We start from the raw sequence: 20,477 nt of genomic DNA, 5'->3' as shown, positions 1-20,477 counted from the left end.
AGAAAGGGGTCAGACCTCATCTGAGACAGAAGTCCCTCAGATCACATCTTTTCCTATCCCTTCTCTCATGTATTTACCTTAGGAGCATATTTGCTTGGGGGCTTTGTCTGTCTGAGCCTTTTTCTACAGCCAGGAGTTTTAAGCTGCTCAAATTTGTCTGCATTTCAGATGCTTGTTTTGATCTGGGGAATTTGGAAATTTTATAAGGGGTCAAAATTGCACATTTGACCCCTTCAGAGGGCAGATTACAAAGGAGCCCTGCTTTTGCAAGTGATCCTTAATTAAAATAACCCAACTTCATCTGGGATTTTAAATTAAGAATCCTGGTTTTTCTTACTGTTTTTGTCATTTTTGGATTCATTTTCCCCCTTCATTGTACCAAAGTCGGTCCCATTGCTCCCAAACTAATGTAGTAATATAACAGGAAATGTTCCTTTTTAAAAAAAGGGCAGAGATACGAGAAGGTAAAAAAATAAGTTCAGTAAATATTCCAGAAAAACAGAAAAAATAATCAAGGGACAGGGTGAGGCAAGTACAATCTTTTTTCCTTCTGGTGCGATTTACACACATCCTACTTTTGCTCATTTCCAAAGTGGTCTTTGAAACCTTATAACCTTATAATAGAGACTTATTTTGTCTGTACTAACTTTTTGTACTCATTCTTAGTAACCTCGTTTCCAATTTCTGTACAAATCCCTCTTGGGCTAGAGTCAGCGAGGAGGTCATGATTCAGCCAGTGGGTCTCTTGCTACCCTTCCTCACCTTCCTCGCACAGGGATGGTTTGCAGCTGTGCTCTTCGTACTGTTTCTGCAAGCAACAGCCAACTCGCCTCAGCTCCTTTTCCCCCGATTTGCTTCCTGAGGGACCTCAGCAAGCCGGCCTCCAACACGGCTGAATCCAGCTTTCTGCCCACCCATGGTCTCTGTTTTGCTGCTTTTTCTACTTATTACCCCAAGAGACAGGAGCTCCATCCTTTCCTCCCTCCCTGGCGTTCACAGCCTGCTCTGTCCTGCTGGTTAGGATTTAATCCAAAAACAGGGTCCCCTCTTCTGCTTTCTGAATCTTCTTAAAAAACGTCACCAACTCTTCTCAGTTGTCTCCCTCTAATCATTGGCCCCGTTGTATTCCTGGCTGGTTAGGTAGTTAAAATCCTTCTTCCCCACTACCACTGATCCTTCCATTTGGGGTGATCCTGCAGAAACTAATCATCCTGGTTTGGGGATCGCTGGGGAAGCCCCGACATACTGTTGCCCTTGCTCACTTCTCATTTCACTGATCCACTCTTCATCATGATTCCACTAATATCTGCACTGCCAGAACCAAGGAGAGGTTAAACTGCATAATTAATCTGAGAAGAAATAAAACGTCTCTGCCCCACAGAAGAAGGTATAAAACAAATTACAGTTTTGATAACTGCAGGACTTTCAACTTTGCGCTTATATACTGGGACCTTTTGTCAGAACAGAAAGATTTAGAAGAAAAGAGCAATAAACCCATATAAACTATTTGCATCATGGATTTGCTACTTTACAAATCCTAATGAAAGAGGCTCTCCTTGGCTAAGTTAGAGGGCAAAGGAACTTTTCTATGTTTTAATATCAGCTCTTTCTGTTCCCTAATCAGGCTGCCATGGTCTCCTCTCTCTACCTCTTGTATCCCAAGTTTCCTTATTTTTTGATGACCAGAAAACTTTTTTCAGAGTTCATTATCAAAGCAAATTCTCCTAAAAACAGTTTTTTGGACATGCAAACACAGCAAAAGTGCTAGTAATAATTTGCATTCCCATTTCTCCACCTTCAGAGGACTGACCAGGAGAAGAAAGCAAGCCTCCACTGTGGTTCTGCAAACGTACAAAAGCATCCATCGTCTCATGAGAACACCCGTCTCATTTAGATACCTAAACTTGAAGTGATCAGTTACAAAAAAGGGGCTGTATCTGCACATGAATGAAAAAGACTGAATGGAAGACAGGCAGATGCATTTCGGGACAGTGGGGTAACAGCATTTTGGGGAAGTTTGGCTTACTAACATTTACCTAAGCCTTCCGGATTTCATGATAGCCACATGGGATTATAATACATTACTGAGGTACCCTTAATGGTGAATGAGTGGTATGGCATCCCATTCGTTAGAAGATGGGGAAGACAGAAAATGGGAAATGTAGGAATAGTTTTGTCAAGATACGAACCCTACCTTCCTTTCAAATGATTTAGGACCACCAGAGTGTTCCTGTAAAGGCAAGTAAAATCCCTGTCTGTTCTCCAAAGCCCCTCTTCTGGTTTTCCAGGGCTTCTATAGTTTGGTTAGACACCGCAGCACACTTTTATTTCATCTTCTGTTTTCAGTTTGCCATCTCCCTGCTCTCAGGCAGCACAACCCTTTAAAAAAACAAAGCAATGGCCCATAACAGCTCGTATTCTCCACGAAAAGCTGGCAAAACCATTACTGGACTGGAAAGCACTTTGTCCTCTTCAAACCTGCAAGTAGAAGTTCATTTTGTATAATTTCAAAAGTATTGCTCTTCATCTGTGAATTATTATGGCTTTATATGTTTTATATGTCTTTACAGGGGCTCAGACCAAAAGCAAAGCTGTCATGGTCAAGCACAGCCTGAGTCAGGACTCCTAGATGTCCAATGGATTTTCTGTATCATGCAATAACTCTGTGTCTCCAGCTGTAAATTACACATAATAGTGACAATCTGTGTTGCTTGCAGATCCTGTCCACAACCCAGAAATGTCCAGAACATGGATAAAGACAGTCCCTGTGCACAAGGCCAAGAATAGGAACGTCAATCTGGCCTACAGGGCACACATCTGAGGTACAAATGAAATCAGCAAAAAAGAAGTTTCACTGATCATAAATGGATAAAAGCATTTCCTTTTGTTTGTAGAGAGTTTTCAGATATGCAGCTGTAAAGTGCTTGATAAGAAAAATCCTTCCTGATTTACATCTCCTGAAATAGATTTAATTGGTTGTGGAGTATCATAAAATGCCTAGGAAGTAGCCACTTGCTGATGTATTCACCTGGGAGCAATTTGAGGAGCAGTTCCTCAGCCCCGCAGACATGCAAGATGAAAGAATAGACAGATCATTAGCCAACAATGAAATTAAAAATAAGAATACAGTGAGTGGAAAAAGTAATTATCACCTCCATTAAATTTTATCCGATTCACCATCAAGTGTGGCTGGACAAAAGGACAAGAATTGGTGTCCCAACACTCCCCTGGTGAGCTGCTGCATTCAGGACAAGAGGAGATGAAAGGCAGCCCTCTGCACTGAGGGCTAGGTAGGACTTTGGCATATCAAATCCCTCGCTTCCAGGATCACAAGACGTTCACAGGGAGCTGGAGAAATAAAGCTAGCATTGATGAATAATTCAGAGACAGGACCTGAATTTGGAGTCGCTACTCAAACCTGAAATGAATAGCTGTTTTGCCCACAGAAGAGCCGTGGGATTTCTAAATAAAGCTGTGTTTTTCATAACGTGTACGAAGCAGCCGACAACAGTCCTTCTTTACTCTCCACGGGCAACACTCTTACAGGGCTGACACTTGCTTCTGCTGAGTCTTAGTGATTGTGTGACAGTGAGCGGCCACTAAGCGTGCCTGGTCCCCACCAGGTCTCCATGGCAAGGTCCTTCTGAACCTCCTCTCAGCTCCAGGCAGTGACTCTTGTGCCTGTCTACACCTCAGGGATGTTTCTCCCCGAGGCACAGCACAGTGATCCTCACCTATTAAGGTAATTTATTTAGACTTATTAGGGCTACAGTTACCTTACACAGAAAGATCATCAAAATACTAAATTATCAAGAAAGTGAATCCGTAATTTCCTAGCTTATTCTCTTCACTTCTCTACTAATAGTCCTCGCAAGGACTACTAGCAGATCATTATCCTTCAAGAATGCTGTCAAGTGAGAATCTCCAAACCAAGAGGATAAAGTTTATTTTGAATAATCTTCACGCCTGTGATTAAAGATGTATATTTCTTATTTCCATTTTTCCGGCTTGGTCTCAAATATAGGCCATATTTAATGCCCACCATATGGGGAACAGCCCACCAAATGAAACATTACTTGCGATAATTCTGTGCTTATTCAGAAGAACACAAAATTCATTAATCTTCCTTCTGGTTCTCAAAAGGTGCTCAGAATCTTCTACAGAAAGGGAGTTTTCATGAAATACTAATTCTCTTTCTTTCCACAAATAACATAAGAATGGTTTTCTTGATTTATTTTGCTATTTCTGATTCTTGTCCTGATCAGAAATGCAAAATTCAGAGGATGAGCAAATGTGAAAGGTTAGCAAAACATATTTGCACATCAAAAACGTTACATTTGCGGTTTTGGAGAAATCTAAATGTCATTTCATACAAACAGATTTTCCCACAGCTCTCCTTAATTCTTAGAGAATATGGTAACAAGGATACAGCCAAGAGATAAAACCAGGATTAATGAGACATAAGTAAGGCACTTAATAGTTGAATCTGTGGGATGATGCACACAGTAAAATGATGAAATGGTCATGATGCATCATTTGAGAGTGAACTTCACCAAAAAAAAAAAATGTATCACAGGAAATATATTTGCATTATAAGAGGAGAGAACTGAATAACCCAGCAGGGCATTTCCGTTTCTAATTATTTGCTACTGTGATTCAGTGACTGGATCCTGGGTTTTGTGAAAATGCTTCTGTACGCTGCACGAAAGAGATCAAAAGTCATCCATTTTTATGCTAATGTAAAGGAGTACAATCTCAACACAAGATCTGCCTGCAAGAGATCCTTACAGAAATACGGCATCCAATTAAAAGCAACCCAATAACTCCATTGACGTAAAGCTCTACAGCAGCATGCAGATTTGTGATGTCCTAGACTATCTTAATTGATTATTTTTAGTTAACTCATTGCTCAGGTGACAAATCTCTTAGTTTTGTTTGCTGATAAACACAATCTATATTTTCACATCACCTCTCAGACAAGATCCTGGACCAGGAGTGCAGAGATAGAAACTACCCCACACTAAAGAATACATAAAGAGACTAAATTTTTTTTAACTATTATTATCAGTTAATTTAGTTTAAAATACTGAAAAGACTTCAAATGTTCTTTTTGCAAAATAAGGGCTATTTCTCCCATTTATCCTAACATTTTCATTAGAGGATAATTTATTCTTCTAATGCTACGTGGTTTTTTTCTTTAATGACAATATTGAAGATTGTCTTTTCCCATTGTTTGTCACACTGAATCACCAATCATAGTTTTGAAATCCTTTCTCTTGAAGGAAAGACATTTTATTCACACTGATAACACTCTGATACGATAGCCTTAGCTGATGCTAAGCATAACAGGGAATTATCAAGATGCCATTATTTTTCAAAGATATTTCTGAGAAGAAATGAGTCTAGGTTTTAGATTAGCATTAAAGTGGCTTTAATATAAGGTATTTCATAGTTCCAGTTTAAAATATCATTTATGAGAAACACAGTCTCTTTGTGTATTACAAGATACTATGGTTCCATGGCAATTCTGAAAGGTGACTTTTCATTACTTTCTGGGTGTATGGTTCTTACTCTATGAATTAGGTTTTTTTGGATTCTGAAAGATTCATTTGTTGAAGGTTAATTTATTTTTTCTTTTGATGGAAAAAAAAAAAAGACCAACTTCAAGCAGCACTTGGAGAGCCTACTTTTGCCCTGCTTCTCTGTCAGGCTAACTACTTCACCCTGTCAGATAGCATGACTCGGTAACTGGTAGTGGGGCTCATTGCACTTTGTAAATGAAATAAGTATACAGCTTCTAGCAAGCTAGCTTCCCTCCCCGAAGCCAGCACCTTTTGGGATGGAAGGACAGGAGTATGATCCAAACCACTCAACTTTGGGAAGGAAATCTGAGACAGGACGGGTAGCAGTAAAAGAGATAAAACAGAAGTCGGGTTTTTCCTTCCTTTAGGTTCTACTGACATAGTAAAGTTTTATTAGAAGTATGATCCATCACATTGTTAAAAGGGTTCGAAACCTGTCTGGCCTTCCTGTGCTTGGCTTTGATGACCAAGTGCAACACCAGGAGAAGGGAAGGAGGAGACAGCAGCATTTGGCATCTGCCATAAGCTGGTCAAGTTCTTGAGGAGAGAGGACTGCGGCTGCACCTATAACTGATTTATGCTACCACTTTTAAGGCTAGGATTTGACATATGAACAAATACAGAACTAAATTTAGGAAAGGCAAAATATGGTATTATTAGGGCAAAACAGTCCCCCAAAGAGGTAGCTGCAGTCCTAACCCCCACATTGTTGTGCTGTGGGGCACGCAAGTGGCTGTCCCCACAACTAGCAACTTGCCCAGGGCCAGGGGGAGCACACAGCCTTCCATCCATGGCAACCACGGGGTGACAGACAGCCCTACTCATCCTCTCAATCCTCCCCATCCTCCCCCTGGGCAGAGGCATGACTAGGGAGAGGCTCAGCCCCTGTCCTCTCTGGGTCCCGCACGGGGGTTAGCCTGCAGGACAACTGTAGGTGTGACTCACTCACATCCCTCCCATGACTGTGGTCGCTGCAGATGTCTCCGTCACCTGGGAAGAGCAACTGGGAAATGTCTGATAAACCTGGTTACCTTAATCCCTCATGCCTGAGGCAGCATCAAGCACTGACCAGATTTGGGGAACACGTATTTGTACTTCCAAAACACGGAGTAAGGAACCTTGCTCAGGATACAAATACAGTGCAAGACAAACAGAGCCTCTCAGACACCCTGTATGAAATACATTTGAGCCTGAAAAGGATACTCAGAGGAGTGTCACAGCTGTTAAACAGCCCTATGCCATGTATTCATCAGGATATTGCCCTGAGACTGTACACTCCTCAGCCACTGCCTGGGTGAAGGACATCACCTGGGCACCCCTGGGTACCACTAAAGGCCCCGTGGTATTTCTGAACCCATCATGATGCACGTCTTGTCCTGACTCCCTTCCAAATTGTGTTATTAAACTATGACCTAAAACATCAGCTGGATTATATATTTATCCCTTCCCTCAATAGACTGGTACAGCATGTGACTACACACTATTAAACAGCTGTTGGCTTTTGAGCAAAGCTGGCCATCATTCAGCCATGGGTAAAGTAATTATGTATAGCACTTCATTGTGTCTAGCCATCCCGAGACAGCTGCTCAAGCGGTAAAGAAACAGATTTCAGAGAATTTGCCCCCAGCCCCATTTTTGAGGTGTTGCATGACCAGAACTCTCCAGCACAAAGGGCTGTGTAGTAAGACCTCTTTTTAACTAGAAGATGGGTGTGTGCAATACGGCCCATGATGAACTTCAGGCCGAGCTGGGGAATTTGGTGCAGTTTTACAATGCTGCTTTTTTTAATAAGGTATCCAACTCTTCAGAGCCATTCTAAGTAATACTAATAGCTGCTTAATGATTTTCTTCATTTTATTGTTTAGGTTTGAAGTATAATAATGGTACTGTGCTACACATATTCTACAAATAAATCTTTTTCTATTTACTGTTGTCTGATTACCTCTTGGACATTATGTACTTTTTCTTCAAACTCGATCTCATTTGTAAACTGCGGTTGAGAACAATTTATGAAACACTATTTGAACCAAGAAGTATTTTTAATGAGTATATTTTGCAAAGGGCAACACCACCATGAATAACACTAATTAATAGCTTTATTTGATCCAAGGGGGAGGAAAAAGCAAACAGAAACTCACAGACATTGATTTTTCTAATAGGTTGCCTATTGTAGAAAAGTAACCCTATGTGTTCTCCATGGTGTTTTTACTTTGTGTAGTATATGCAAGTACAACATCTGAGCAGAAATAAGAATGGGAAAATTATTTTTCTGACAGTATACATTAAGTAATGTTTCTCTTGACACTTGATCAGAAGTAACCTTTGGTTTAATGCCACTGAAAATGCCTCGATTGCAGAGGCACGTTTTCATTACTTACCTATTTGCTCAATATCTACAAACTGATAAAGTGAAATAATTAGACTGGCTGGTTTAATAATTCTTGAAGAAGAAAACAAGCAAATACAGTTTAATTCTTTAAAGCTCTCCTAGTTGTGCCGCTTTATTTCCTGTACTTGTCAGAAGGTTAAAATTCTCTCCCTGCCCCTTCAAGACCCTTACCCAATGACTTAGTAAGGGGGATCCCCATGAGGAAATGATGACATGGAGAGTAGCCACGGGCAGGCTTCACAGTGAGGGGCAAACAAGCCCTGCCCAAAGCTCTGTACTTTCCACACTGACACACAGAGCCCATCATTTTGCAGCAAACCATCAGTTTGCTCTGCACCGGCCCAGGCTCCTCTAGCATTAATGTTAAATGCACTGATGCACTAGCTGCTGAGTAACCCTTCTAACACAGTCCACTGCATTAATCTAAGTAATACAGCCTGCATCCCACCGGGCAGTAGGATTGGGATAAACCAACAAAAACCTGTTTTAGTCCCTCTTTCCAGGAGAATGCAGCCTCCTCCATGGGCACTAGGATCAGGTACCAGGACTGGATGAGTTCACTCTAGCGAAAGATAAAACATCTCCCTCTACGCTGTGAAACAGGCTGTGAGCTAAGTGGGTGGTGGGGAAGTCCAGCTCTGGGTCGCCATTTCAAGGGGGATGTGGAGAAGCTGGTGGCCACAGAGCAGGTGACCCACTTGCAGATACAGAAACTCAGTGGAGACATTGCTGATTTTGTGGAGCACATCTCAGCAATGGACTCTCCACATTTGCTGCTGTAACGATAAGATTTATTTGGTTTTTTTATCACGATACCCAACTTGCCTCTCAGAGTTTTCTGAGAGTATCCTCCACACCCTGTCCCTGTCCTTGCACTTCACTGCACCCATATCTATTTGGTACAAAAAACCTAGATGTGAAGAAATAGTTGTACCCATCAGAACATCTTCAGCAGTGCTGTAAGTCACTCTGTCTGCAACCACCCCAAGGGAGTACTGTTACACTGAGAGGCAATGGGAATACAACAAATTTTCCTATCCTTGATTTCCTGCACGTTACATTTTCTATGCAGGGCACCTGGTAAGGGGGAAGAATAAGGAAATTCTCCTGAGCCTGAGGGCAGGCAGCGAACCAGCAGTGTGAGAGGATCTCCTGCACCCTGGTCGGCGCCTCCTCCTTCCCAGCTCCTTGCAGGCAGCTCCAGGGCTCTGCAGACACCAGGACTGTCTCAGGGTTTCAGCTTTAAGGAAAGCAATGAAGGCATTTCAGATGGCAGGGGCAGAGCAGCTGCAGTGTGAAAGAGAGCGAAGTAAGAATTTGGTTTGCCGTGGGACCACAAACTGTTTCAACAAGGTAACCTTGCTCCAGGGTTCTTCCATAGGGATGCTTGCTGATCAATAGAGGGGAATGCCTAACTGACCGCTTACCGGCATGCTCTGCTTTGCAACCCAAATTAATAACATTTCTTAGGTATGCGCATTTTAATACCAGTACGTGTTTGGATTTGTTCCAGGTTTGACATTTACTGTGAATTTCCTGGATTTATGTTTCTGGAATTTCCTTTGTAAAGCAATTTGAGATTTACAGATAGTCATATACCCCTCTAGTAGAGCCAGGCAGTGGCAGTGGTGTTGTTCCAACATGGTGCTCAAATGCATGCACGTCATACAGCAGGTCGGCTAACTTGAACCACAGTGGACATGAATGTCTGACGGGGCTTATAAAATCCAGCAGTTGTTAGCTACACCGAGGGCCACAACTCATTTAACGTCCTGTCAGCAAACATTTGGTGCAGCCTGATGAAATTTCTTCTTGTGGTCCAATCCCAAAAAGCCACCCTAAAAGGGTCCCAACAGGGATCTTCCTTTTGACGAACACACCAGGCAGGGAGAGGAGGCAGCAGCGTCCCCAGGGCCAGTCGCAAGCCCAGAAGGCAGAGACATTGCCTGAGCTTCTGCCCAGAGAGTGTATTTCTGAGGCAGAGATATGCAATATATTCTTTGCTCTCCAGATGATCAGTTCTCAAGGATATCAGAGGTGTTCCACTGTATGTTAACCTCCAGTTATTAAAGCCAGTGATGCTGCCCCGCTCTGTACCAGCTGTGCGTGCCACTGCCACCACTGTAGAGAGGACCTCATCCTTCAGGGACCTTGACCGTCCATCCCTGCTGCCCTGCAGAGCACGGGGTCCCCGCAGCAATGCCAAGCGAAGGGCAGGCTCGCTGGCTGGCTCTTCCCCTCCTTCTTGTCCCTCAGACGTTTCAGCGTGTATTGAAAGAGCAAAACTGGCCAACTGGCCTCCTGCTGGTTCTGTATTATTATAAGCAGGTACTACCGAGGCAGAGGGAGAAACGCATTTAGCCCAGGCTGCACAGAAATGCAGCATTTCCTTTTAAATATTCATAGTCAATTTAAAAAGGGAAATACTACGATCACTTCAGGACTGCCTTTGGCTCTGATTAGAAACAGCTGAGCAAAGCCAAATGCTCAGCTGCTTCTGCAAAGAGATTAACACCTGTTGAAGATGGAATAAAAATATGTGACAGAGTTTAAGAGTAAATATCAAAAGATCGTTATTGTAAAGCTAACAGTAACACCAGTGACTGATCACATCCCCACCCTGTCACGCTACATCGCTCCTGGGAGGGAAGAAAGCACATTAACACATCCACAGTGCATAAGCAGCGTGCATGCATATTTTTGGCTCTTTCTTCATCCGCAGCTGGGAGATTGACTCCTCGACTCCTGTTATCCGAAGAAAATTTACAGATGGTACCAGGTCAGCACAAAATAACATCTACCCAGGCATGCCACCTGTACTTGGGGCAGGCAGCTGTATTATAGCACTTGTTGTTATAGGGCATCCCATTTGTTGTTGTTATTATAGTGTCCCATTTGGGGTAGGAAGAGTGTCCTTAGCGTGTGATTTCCCAAATTACTTTTTCCCTGCGCTGCAGGGACAGTGGGAGTATGTTGTATCTCCCCATCTGTTGGCTGAAGGCGGCTACCCGCCTGAGGGACCAGGGTTTCTCCTCCGTCACATGACGACAGCCTTGCTCCAAATGGTGTGGGGGAAGGCCTGGCACCGCTGTAGCTCCCTCTCCACCCTGAAGTGCTCTCCCCAGGGCGGCAGCAAAGCTCTGGGCCATGCGGGCTGCTCCGCAGCAGTTAGAATCATAGAATCATAGAATGTGTTGGGTTGGAAGGGACCTTTAAAGGTCATCTAGTCCAACCCCCCTGCAGTAAGCAGGGACATCTTCAACTAGATGAGGTTGCTCAGAGCCTCATCAAGCCTGGCCTTGAACATCTCCAGGGATGGGGCCTCCACCACCTCTCTGGGCAACCTGTGCCAGTGCCTCACCACCCTCATTGTAAAGAACTTCTTAATGTCTAATCTAAACCTACCCTGCTCTAGTTTAAAACCATTGCCCCTTGTCCTGTCACTACATGCCCTTGCAAACAGCCCCTCCCCAGATTTCTTGTAGGCCCCCTTCAGGTACTGGAAGGCTGCTATAAGGTCTCCCCAGAACCTTCTCTTCTCCAGGCTGAACAACCCCAGCTCTCTCAGCCTCTCCTGATAGCAGAGGTGCTCCAGCAAAGGAACCTCTCCAGCCCTAGGGAGAGGTTGCCCATGCCTTTGCTGCCTGCATTTCCCTGAGTCTGAAGCCAAAACGGAAACAAGAGACCTCACATTTTTGACCCCAAAACAGAGTTCCATCCCTGCTGCAGGCCAGCTGTGGGAGCACAGCGCACCACAGCGTCCTCCCCCATTCACCGACCCTCTGCCCAGGGCTCAGCTGTGCAAGGCAGCTCCTGGGCAGAGCGGAAAACGGCACAAAGTCGGGTCTGCCAGGCTTACCCCGGGGTCATCCACTGCTCCGGGGAGGGAAGCACTTCAGCCAGTGCTGAAGGGTCACACTTGCAGGCTGTTATGGTTTGAGAAACCCACGACAATTTATTGTCCTTTAGAGAATTATTTACTCACCTGATGACCCCTCTCCACCCAGGAAGGGGAATTGGGGAAAAAATAAGGAAACTTGAGGGTTGAAATATAAACAGATTTAATAGGATAAGACTAGATAAGCAACATTAATAACACTAAAGAAACAGTATTGATCCCTATACCAATATAAAATACACAAGGATTATCCTCAGCCAAGTCTATCAGTAGGAAGCAGTGGACAGCAAGTGTCGAACACTGCCAGCGCTACGGCTTTGGGAGGAAGGGAAGGGCTCAGGGGTCTGGCACCAAGGCAAGAAGTTCTCAGGATCGCAGCCATCATAAAAGAGAAGAACTTCTCAGCAAACATTCTAATTTATATTGAATGGGACGTTCAAGGTATGAAATAATCCTTGTTAGCCAGCTTGGATCAAGTGCCTGGGTCTTGCTCCTCCTCATCCCTGCACCTGGCAAGCTCAGAAACACTGAGACTTTGAAACCCACATACTATAGCTGGCTATAAAAGTAAATATTTTCACAAATTCAGACACTAGAGTCTTCTAAAAGTGCGGTTTTCCCAAGCATTAGAAGATAAATTAGTCCTGTGTCGCTCAAACCAGGACACAGGCTCACTCTCTGGGAACCTGCCCCAAGAATGCCCGTTAACACAGGGATATACTAACATGCACCAGACCACAGCTGCGTGCATCGCCCACCCGCTCCCTGAGGTGAGGAGCCCACAGCGGGGACAGCTGGGAAGAGCCGCTCTCCAGGATGGCAGTGGTGGAGACACAGCCCGGTCCCGCACTCTCTCAGGCACCAATTAGACCTCCACAGCCTCAGGCATGTGAATTGTCACTAACTGCCCTCAACAGTAAACGTCACGCTTGTTTCTGAGCCACGTTTTGGTGCGTGCCAGAACTGCCTGTGGCAGTAGAGAAGGAGAGCCCACACCAGCCGGGCTCCCCACCTCGTACTGGCACCTTCCCTCCAGCTGCCGGAAACAACTGCCACCTCAAGTCATGGAAAAAAATCGGTCACCCCTGGCTTTCCTCTTGCTGCACACCAGGGAACTGCAGCTCGCTTCTCTCCCGCAGATGTGTCGTCCTTTGGGCTGTGCCCAGACAGAAAGGCTGACGAGGTGGCCACTTCCAACGCACGTCACTCCACGGGTCCCCCGTTCCTGATGGAGGCAGTGACGCAAAGATTTACGCCGGCTGAAAATTTTGATGCATGTCTCCTCAAAGCCAATTTATTTTTATTCCTGAAGGTATAAATAATAGAAAAGCCTGGGTTTTGTTGGCTGATCTCTTATTTATTTTCCCCGGTCATTTATTGTAGCTCCATTTATTTCTCCCTCTGATTTCAATTTCTGCTCTGGATTCATTTTGATTCTGGTTTTCTCAAATATTATGCACATAAATTAAGAAGCAGTATTCAGAAAGAAAAGATCTGGGAGTCACCCATGTAACCCAGAAGCCATGAGAGGATGCAAAATGCAGAGAGCACAGGGAATGAGGAAAAAATACTGACATTTTGATTCTATTTCATTCCAGTGTTGTATACGGAACGCTGTATTTCTCATGTTATTTCAAAGGAAAAAAAAAGATAAAAAGATAAAGTAGATATCGGAAGGGTTCTGAAAATATACTTTGAAACGATAAAGAAAGTGGAAGACTATTCATAAGAAGAGAGACTGTAAAGATTTAGAGAGAAATGAGTAAGAGATGATACGCACGAGGTATATCTAATAATGGACTTTGAGAGAAAGTATTTCAATACATCCTTTTTCCATAATGCAAAAGAAAGAAGATACTACCACTGTAGACTAGAATGTCTTTCAAAATTTGGTGAAAGTTTATTTTTACTTTAGATTGTAAAATTCTCACAAAGTCATTGGGTAGGTTTAAAAGTAATTTACAATAAAAATTCACACATTATACTTAATGCATTTTTCAAAAATTGATTGTTTTATACCATTCATCTTGAAATATCTTGCTTATACTTCCAGAGCGTCCAATATTATCAGATTCATTGTTAAGTTACTAGCTGGACTAGTCTGACCAGGCATGGAAATATTGGGGTTTCTGTAATTGTACAGCCTTTCCCAGGTCTAAGTGAGCAGAGATAAAGTCATGTATTTAATCTTAAATGCAGTAGTTTATTACTTGGTGCACTTCATTTAAAAAAAGCATAACATTTTGCATGTCAAATACTGCAAACTAAAAAAGTAGAAAAAAAAAGAGGCTACTGAAAGTAAGACAAGGTTCATAAATCTTTTTAATGCTTGAATAGCTAACAAGGAAGGGCATGCAAGGACAGACTTGGTGATATAATCATTACCAAAAAAGGATTTTGTGTCACTTACCTACAGAAGTGTAGAATTTAAAACATTTGAAATTATTGCCTGAACACGAATTTCCTTGGGCCAAAATACCATATTTCTGGTAATTGCTTCATGCATTATCTGCAATCACAAATTATTTCATTCTGCCATTCACAGGAAAATAATCCAAGGACTGTCCATGCAAGTTTGAACCTATTTCTCCCTGGGCCGTCTCTTTCGGGCGAATGTTGTAGAGCAGCATTTTCAACTGCCGGTTCCCCAGAACCAAATAGGTCTGTCTGACTATAGCACATATAATCAGAAAAGAAGTAGCAGAACCCTCTGTTTACAGCTTCTAATGATTCCTTTACTTCTACAATTAGCACTGTTTACAACTGCAGGTGATCATTAAGTTCTCACATTCCCATTCTAATTTTAAGGGTCATCAGATCTCATTGCCGGAAGAGGCAGTCTTGATGCTGTCCTCACTGAAACAAAAGAAGCTACCATATCAGAGAGACATTGCCATCTACATTGATATAATAGTGTTCTCCCTAAAACGAGCCTTCAGAGCATCATTTCTGCACAAAACCTGCACAAAAGTAATCAAAATGAAACTTCTGTTAATTCCCTAAGCTGTCTGAGATTCCCCAGTAATTTGCCTAGCTACAATTAGCTGCCTGTTTTCCAGAGGGACACTGTGGGAGAGAAGCAAGGCGGGGGGAACGAGGTTTCCTGTGGAACTGGGAGATTTCAATGAGTTGCATTTTCTTGTATTTATGGATATAACCCTACGAACGCAGGTACAGCTTTTGTTACCGCTGTGACAAAAGCTTATGTGTACCATAAAGGAGAAAGTCTTTAGGCACCTATTTCGACTGCTGCCAAGCAGGCAGCCACGGCAGCAACTGCCCAGGAAACCCAATACTTGGCAAGGCCTTGGCTGCGAGCTACCATAGGTATGTTATCATCTGTTTCAAGCCAGGTTGGGTACGTCCATATGAACATCAGGACCAGCTTTGGCAAGAAAGCAGGTGTGGCTACGTGACACCATTTTTCTCTGTGTAGAAACACCAAGTTATAAATGCCGAGGGTGAAAAACATTGATCCTATCGGACCACGTATGAAAGCCAGCAAAATCAAAAAGCAGAAGTTATTGAATATACACGTGAAATGGGTATGGTTTGCTCTCATTTCTTTGCGAACTGGTTCGGTTATTACAGAAGTAGAAGGCCAGGTAGAGCACACTACTGACAGGGGTGTAGACATGGGTGGCAACCCATCAGCCCACCTCCGCCATGCAGAAAGAGGGGCTCTGCTTGGGTCACCTTCTCACATAAAGGCTGCACGTGTTTGTTTCAAAGTCAGAAATGCCTCCCTGTGCTATGCATGCTCCGTTGAGAACAGCCCAGGAAAAAAAAAAAAAACAGGATTTGTTCCTAGTGCTCTTGGGAAGCAAGGTAAGATTCTTGTCAAATGAAATAGCATATGGTCTGAAAAACAGCTACGATACGAGTACCAAGGGTTGGGGCTTTTCCTTTGCTTTTTTCTCTGCTTTTTTCTCTTTTCCAATTCGTTCAAAGCAGAAATCAAACTGACAGGCTTGGTAATTATAGGCAGTGTGCTTTGGCAAGTCCAGTATCTCTTTCCAAGTAGTGGCAGCTGAATATAGTAGGCAATTCCCAACCTCCTACCCCAGAGTGGGTAATCTCTGTCTTCCCTTGCTGTGTATTACCTCAACTGCCAAGTACTAAACAAATATAATAGAAGGAATGCTGTCGGGTCACATCGAGACCTGAAAGTTTAGAATTTCTATAAACCAACATGAACAAGACTCTGCAGACAACGAAAACCCTTCCTTATACCTTTATATCAAAAGAGAGTTAACACGTAAGGTAGCAACCTCCACATTTCAGTATTGCACAGGTTCACCAGGTGAAATTGAGCAGATACCAACGAGAATGTAGGTGTCTCATTGTTGCTTAAGGTGAGGGAATTGGAAAAAATAAGAAAACAGAAAGGAAAAGTAAATTACATTTTAGAAAACATCTCTGCGTTTCAACCTGGGGAGTTTGATTTAATGTGGTAGGTGTTCTTGGAAGTGAGCATTCCAGATTTCATGTGCTTTTTGAGCTTTAATTAAACAATTTGTAAAAGAATATCATATGCGCATAGGCTTCTCAAGGGCTAGGCATGTAAATTTCTACCTTGATATTTGCAGACTGTTGAACCCATTCCAGCATGGAAGGAGGCTCAGGGTTTTTCCATTTCTTCCAAATAACTGCCTGAGCAACTACCAGTGAAACCAAATTGGCATCTAGTAATCTTTGTCACGTCTGTCAAGGTTCAGGTTCCCCAACGTACAAGCTACTGCATTACCGAGAAATTCTCCCAGAAAGAAAACACACCTTTATGAGCGCTTTTATTCTCCCGTAGTAATAATAAAAAAAAACATTAACGCATACATAATGCAGCAGTCAGTACCTATTCTAGCTGTGCAGCAGTACAAAGTAAAAGGAGCCCAGAAGAACAAAGGGAAGGCGTGAATAAGTGCTAACACAGGCACCAGGTGGAGCGGCACAGCCATCCGTACCCCGACTGTCTGACTCGTGCGGCTTGTTTTTATATACATCAACCGCGAGACAAATTCCACTGTTACGTGCAGCTTTGATAATACGTAATTAGTTGGTCATTTAACAACTGTCAGAAAAAATAGGACAGTAATCATGGCGGGGGGAAAGAATGAAACGCAACAAAAAGGAGCTGAATTAGCCCCTGCAGCCAGCAATTTTTTGAACTCTTTGAGTAGTCTGTCAGACTGTAACAATAGAAGTGATTTTGGAAATAGGAGCCGTTCGTACATTGGCAATGCTGCTGATTGACATCCCTCACTAAAGAAACGCTTGTGAATCTGTAGTATAGAAGTTTCTTAAGGAAACATTTTAAAACCTGCATAACTACTGCAAGCATTGTTTCTTTGATCAGAGGGATGATGTGAGCGACAGCTACGCAGGTAGGGGTACAGGGAGGCAGGAGACGACCAGACCTGAGGTTTAATTCTGGGAGAGACTCACAACTCTCTGATCAAAAAGAAAGCTCGCCTCTGACTACTCCTTACGCTGAATAGGATAAAAAAATCCCAGTCTTAAAAGTAACAAAAATCAATCCCCCCCTCCTCACTGCAGCCAATGGGAAATTCGACATTAGCTTCAACAGATGTAAAAGTCTGCTGAATTCTGCTATTACAATGGCTGAAAATATTTTCTGACAGGAAGAAAGCACTGGAGTTAACCTTTGGATTCATTAGAGGCAGCTGTTATGGTGATATTGCATTTTTTAAAATATGTAATGTAATTGCAGTTACAGGGAAAGGCTCTGATGGCTTACAAAGACGATCACAGTTTTTTAGTTTATGATCTCTGGGATCGCAGACTGGGAGGGGAGCTTTTACCCAGTGGCTTTATCATTCGTCTCAGCTGCCTCGCTCTGCCACAGCGGAAATTCAGTCCAAAAATGCTAACCTGAAAGTTCCGATTTAACTTGCTCCTCTGTATTTATGCTCAGGTATGTTCCCTTATGGAAAACCATTTTTAAACTAGCATTTTACACTCCAATTTCCTACACAAAACTTTGTGTAGAAGAAATAACAGCATCATGTTTGTAACCTGCAGCATCAGTCTGAGCACAATCTGGTGGTGTTTTTTTTTCAGCTGATCTCTACAAGGCAAGAGATCGACTCTGTAATTTTCAAGTTTTATTAAAATATAAAACTGGAATTGGAGGTGGTCCTAGACTTCCAATAATCTCAGATTTTTGTCCTTTCCCCCTCAAAACAATTCCAGATTGTGGGATTTCTGAGTTGGAGATGGTTTTATATTTAACATTTCTTAACATTCCATTGCACTGTAACTTAAATTCAATTGTAAACTCAGTTTAAGAGCTTAAATATGCCAACTGAAAATGTTGGTAAAATTTATCTAAATTCAAAGATTCTTCAAGGCAAGCTTCTCTTTTACTGGCTAACTTTAATCCTGAGTTTTCACTTAAAGCGTAAAAGCCAATAAAGAAAACCTCACACTTTCATAACTCTGACGGAACTTTATCAAAAGGAAGATTACTGACACAAAGGCTATTCTCCTTCAGCTTCTGTTGTTTAGGCGCAGATTCTCAATAGAGTTTTCCAATTGTCCTCCTCTCTGGTGTTCTGCACAGTTTTGAAAATAAAATATATATATGTGCACTGAAAAAAACCCTTAAAATCTAACCAGTCATTTTATCCTTAACAAAACGGTATATACACAATGCCTTAAATCTCAAATATTAAAGCCGTAGATCTTATGAGATAAATGTGTATTGTTACCCCTGTTACACAGACAGGAGCCATGAGCCTATGGTGTAAGAGCTTGTTCAAAGGGAGAAGCAACTCTGTGTGCAAACATACTATCTATAAGAAGGGTATAAATTGGAGTTGTGGCTTTTTTTCCACAGTGTTGACACAATGATGTCTACCATACCAAACAAAAGGAAAAAAAATAGAAAAAATTAACAGAATTTTATATTTCAAAATTGGGCACACATGATGTCAAATCACTAGCTTTCAGGCAAGAACCATATTGCCCTTTAGGCCAGGCGTTGATCCCTCTGGCATTTTGAGATCTAGCAGTGACTCTGGCAATAAAAATCAAGATCAACAATGAAAACAAATTCAAAAAAAGGTGCTATGAAAATATGGGATCAAAATACAGTTTTGGAAAAAAATAGCTTATATGTAGACTGCAGATAAAAGAGAAGATTTTACAGTAAATTTCATACTGATAAATATTATTGTATAAAGCATATGAAGATACAATTGTGATTTAAACAGCCTTTTTTTTTTAATTACACTTGCTGTGTGAGAGTGAATTTGAGCCCTGTTGGACCAAACTGCAAGGACAGCACAGACTCATCACTCATCCTTGGAGGAAAGTGCTGCAAATCTGATTGAGGGACATCTGAAAATTCAAACAGGCTTTGACTCCAGATTTTTCAGATCCTCTAAAATCTCTAGCTAATAGGAATTATGGCACCATCCAGCAGCATTGGGATTTCACGGGTATTTCCCTAAACCAGGAAAGCACAGATCTCAATGAGGGCTGCGACCGCTGCCATTTCACGCCTCGGCTGTAGACCTTACCTCTCTTCTATAAGTGTGAAGGAGTGAGAGAGTTCAAAAGGTAGTTACACCACGCTTGTCTTAGTCATCTATTTTTTCCTTTCCTATTTTGTTACATAGAAGACGCCCAGGTCTTTTTATACTCTTCAGTTTCCTAGTGTTAAAGTGCAGCTTTATATTTCCAGATGTGCACAAGTTTCTCTAAAAAAAAGGTGGGAAGGAAAGTTCCTGAGGCTTAGAAGTTATATATAACATTGCATAAAATTGCTCTTTAATGTATTTTCTGGGGCTTCTGTTTAATCCTGAAAGACCTAAAATTGTCATCTTCAATTTCTGGTAAATAACTTCTGTCAAACTTCTGCTTATCAGGAGTGTCCTCTTCCAAGCCTGTGCTCGGATGGCACTCGTGGGGGTGGGGGTAGGAATTACTCATTGCTAAGGAACAGATCCGAAGAAGGAAGCTAGATAATTGGCTCTGAAATGGTGGCTTCACCTTGCATAACCCAACTCAGCCCTATGTTTGCGTCCAGCTCTGAGAAAATGTGCTTTTTGAAATTCCCAGCTAAACAGACATGTGCTGTCATAGATTGTCGGAGTTCATAAACACCGTGGGTTTTCATCAAGTTGGCAATTTGGTTTCATTTTGATCCAGTGCCGCAGTCAATTTGTTGACTCGATTTTGATTTGGTGTCTGTAATGCTCCACTTTTGCTTTCTTGGAATATTAATACTAGATTGGCTTTGATTTCATGGTTCTATTTTAGTTCAAGTTTCTTAACAAAACGTATTGAACTGATACTTCTAATGGGATTTTCAAAAGTGCCTAATCTGCACAATTTTTTAAGTATGCAGCACCACTGCAGAGTCTTTGAAGACATGGGTAAGTATCAGCTTGCCAACCCAAAACCCCAACTAGCTCTCAGTGCAGCAAGGAGTTTGTTCAGTACAGCAGTAAGCATAATAAAAACATCATCCAATGGAGTATGTATTTGTGTGAAAAAAAATGGGCTTTGCTTCCTTTTTACTTATTTTGTTATTTTTTTAGGAGTAATTCTTTTTAACAATGTCTCAGACAGAACAAAACCTCCA

Source organism: Chroicocephalus ridibundus, chromosome 3 (genome assembly GCF_963924245.1).
Source record: "Chroicocephalus ridibundus chromosome 3, bChrRid1.1, whole genome shotgun sequence".
NCBI lineage: Eukaryota > Metazoa > Chordata > Aves > Charadriiformes > Laridae > Chroicocephalus > Chroicocephalus ridibundus.
The sequence above is the reverse complement of the archived record's forward strand: the minus strand, read 5'-3'. Positions refer to the sequence as shown.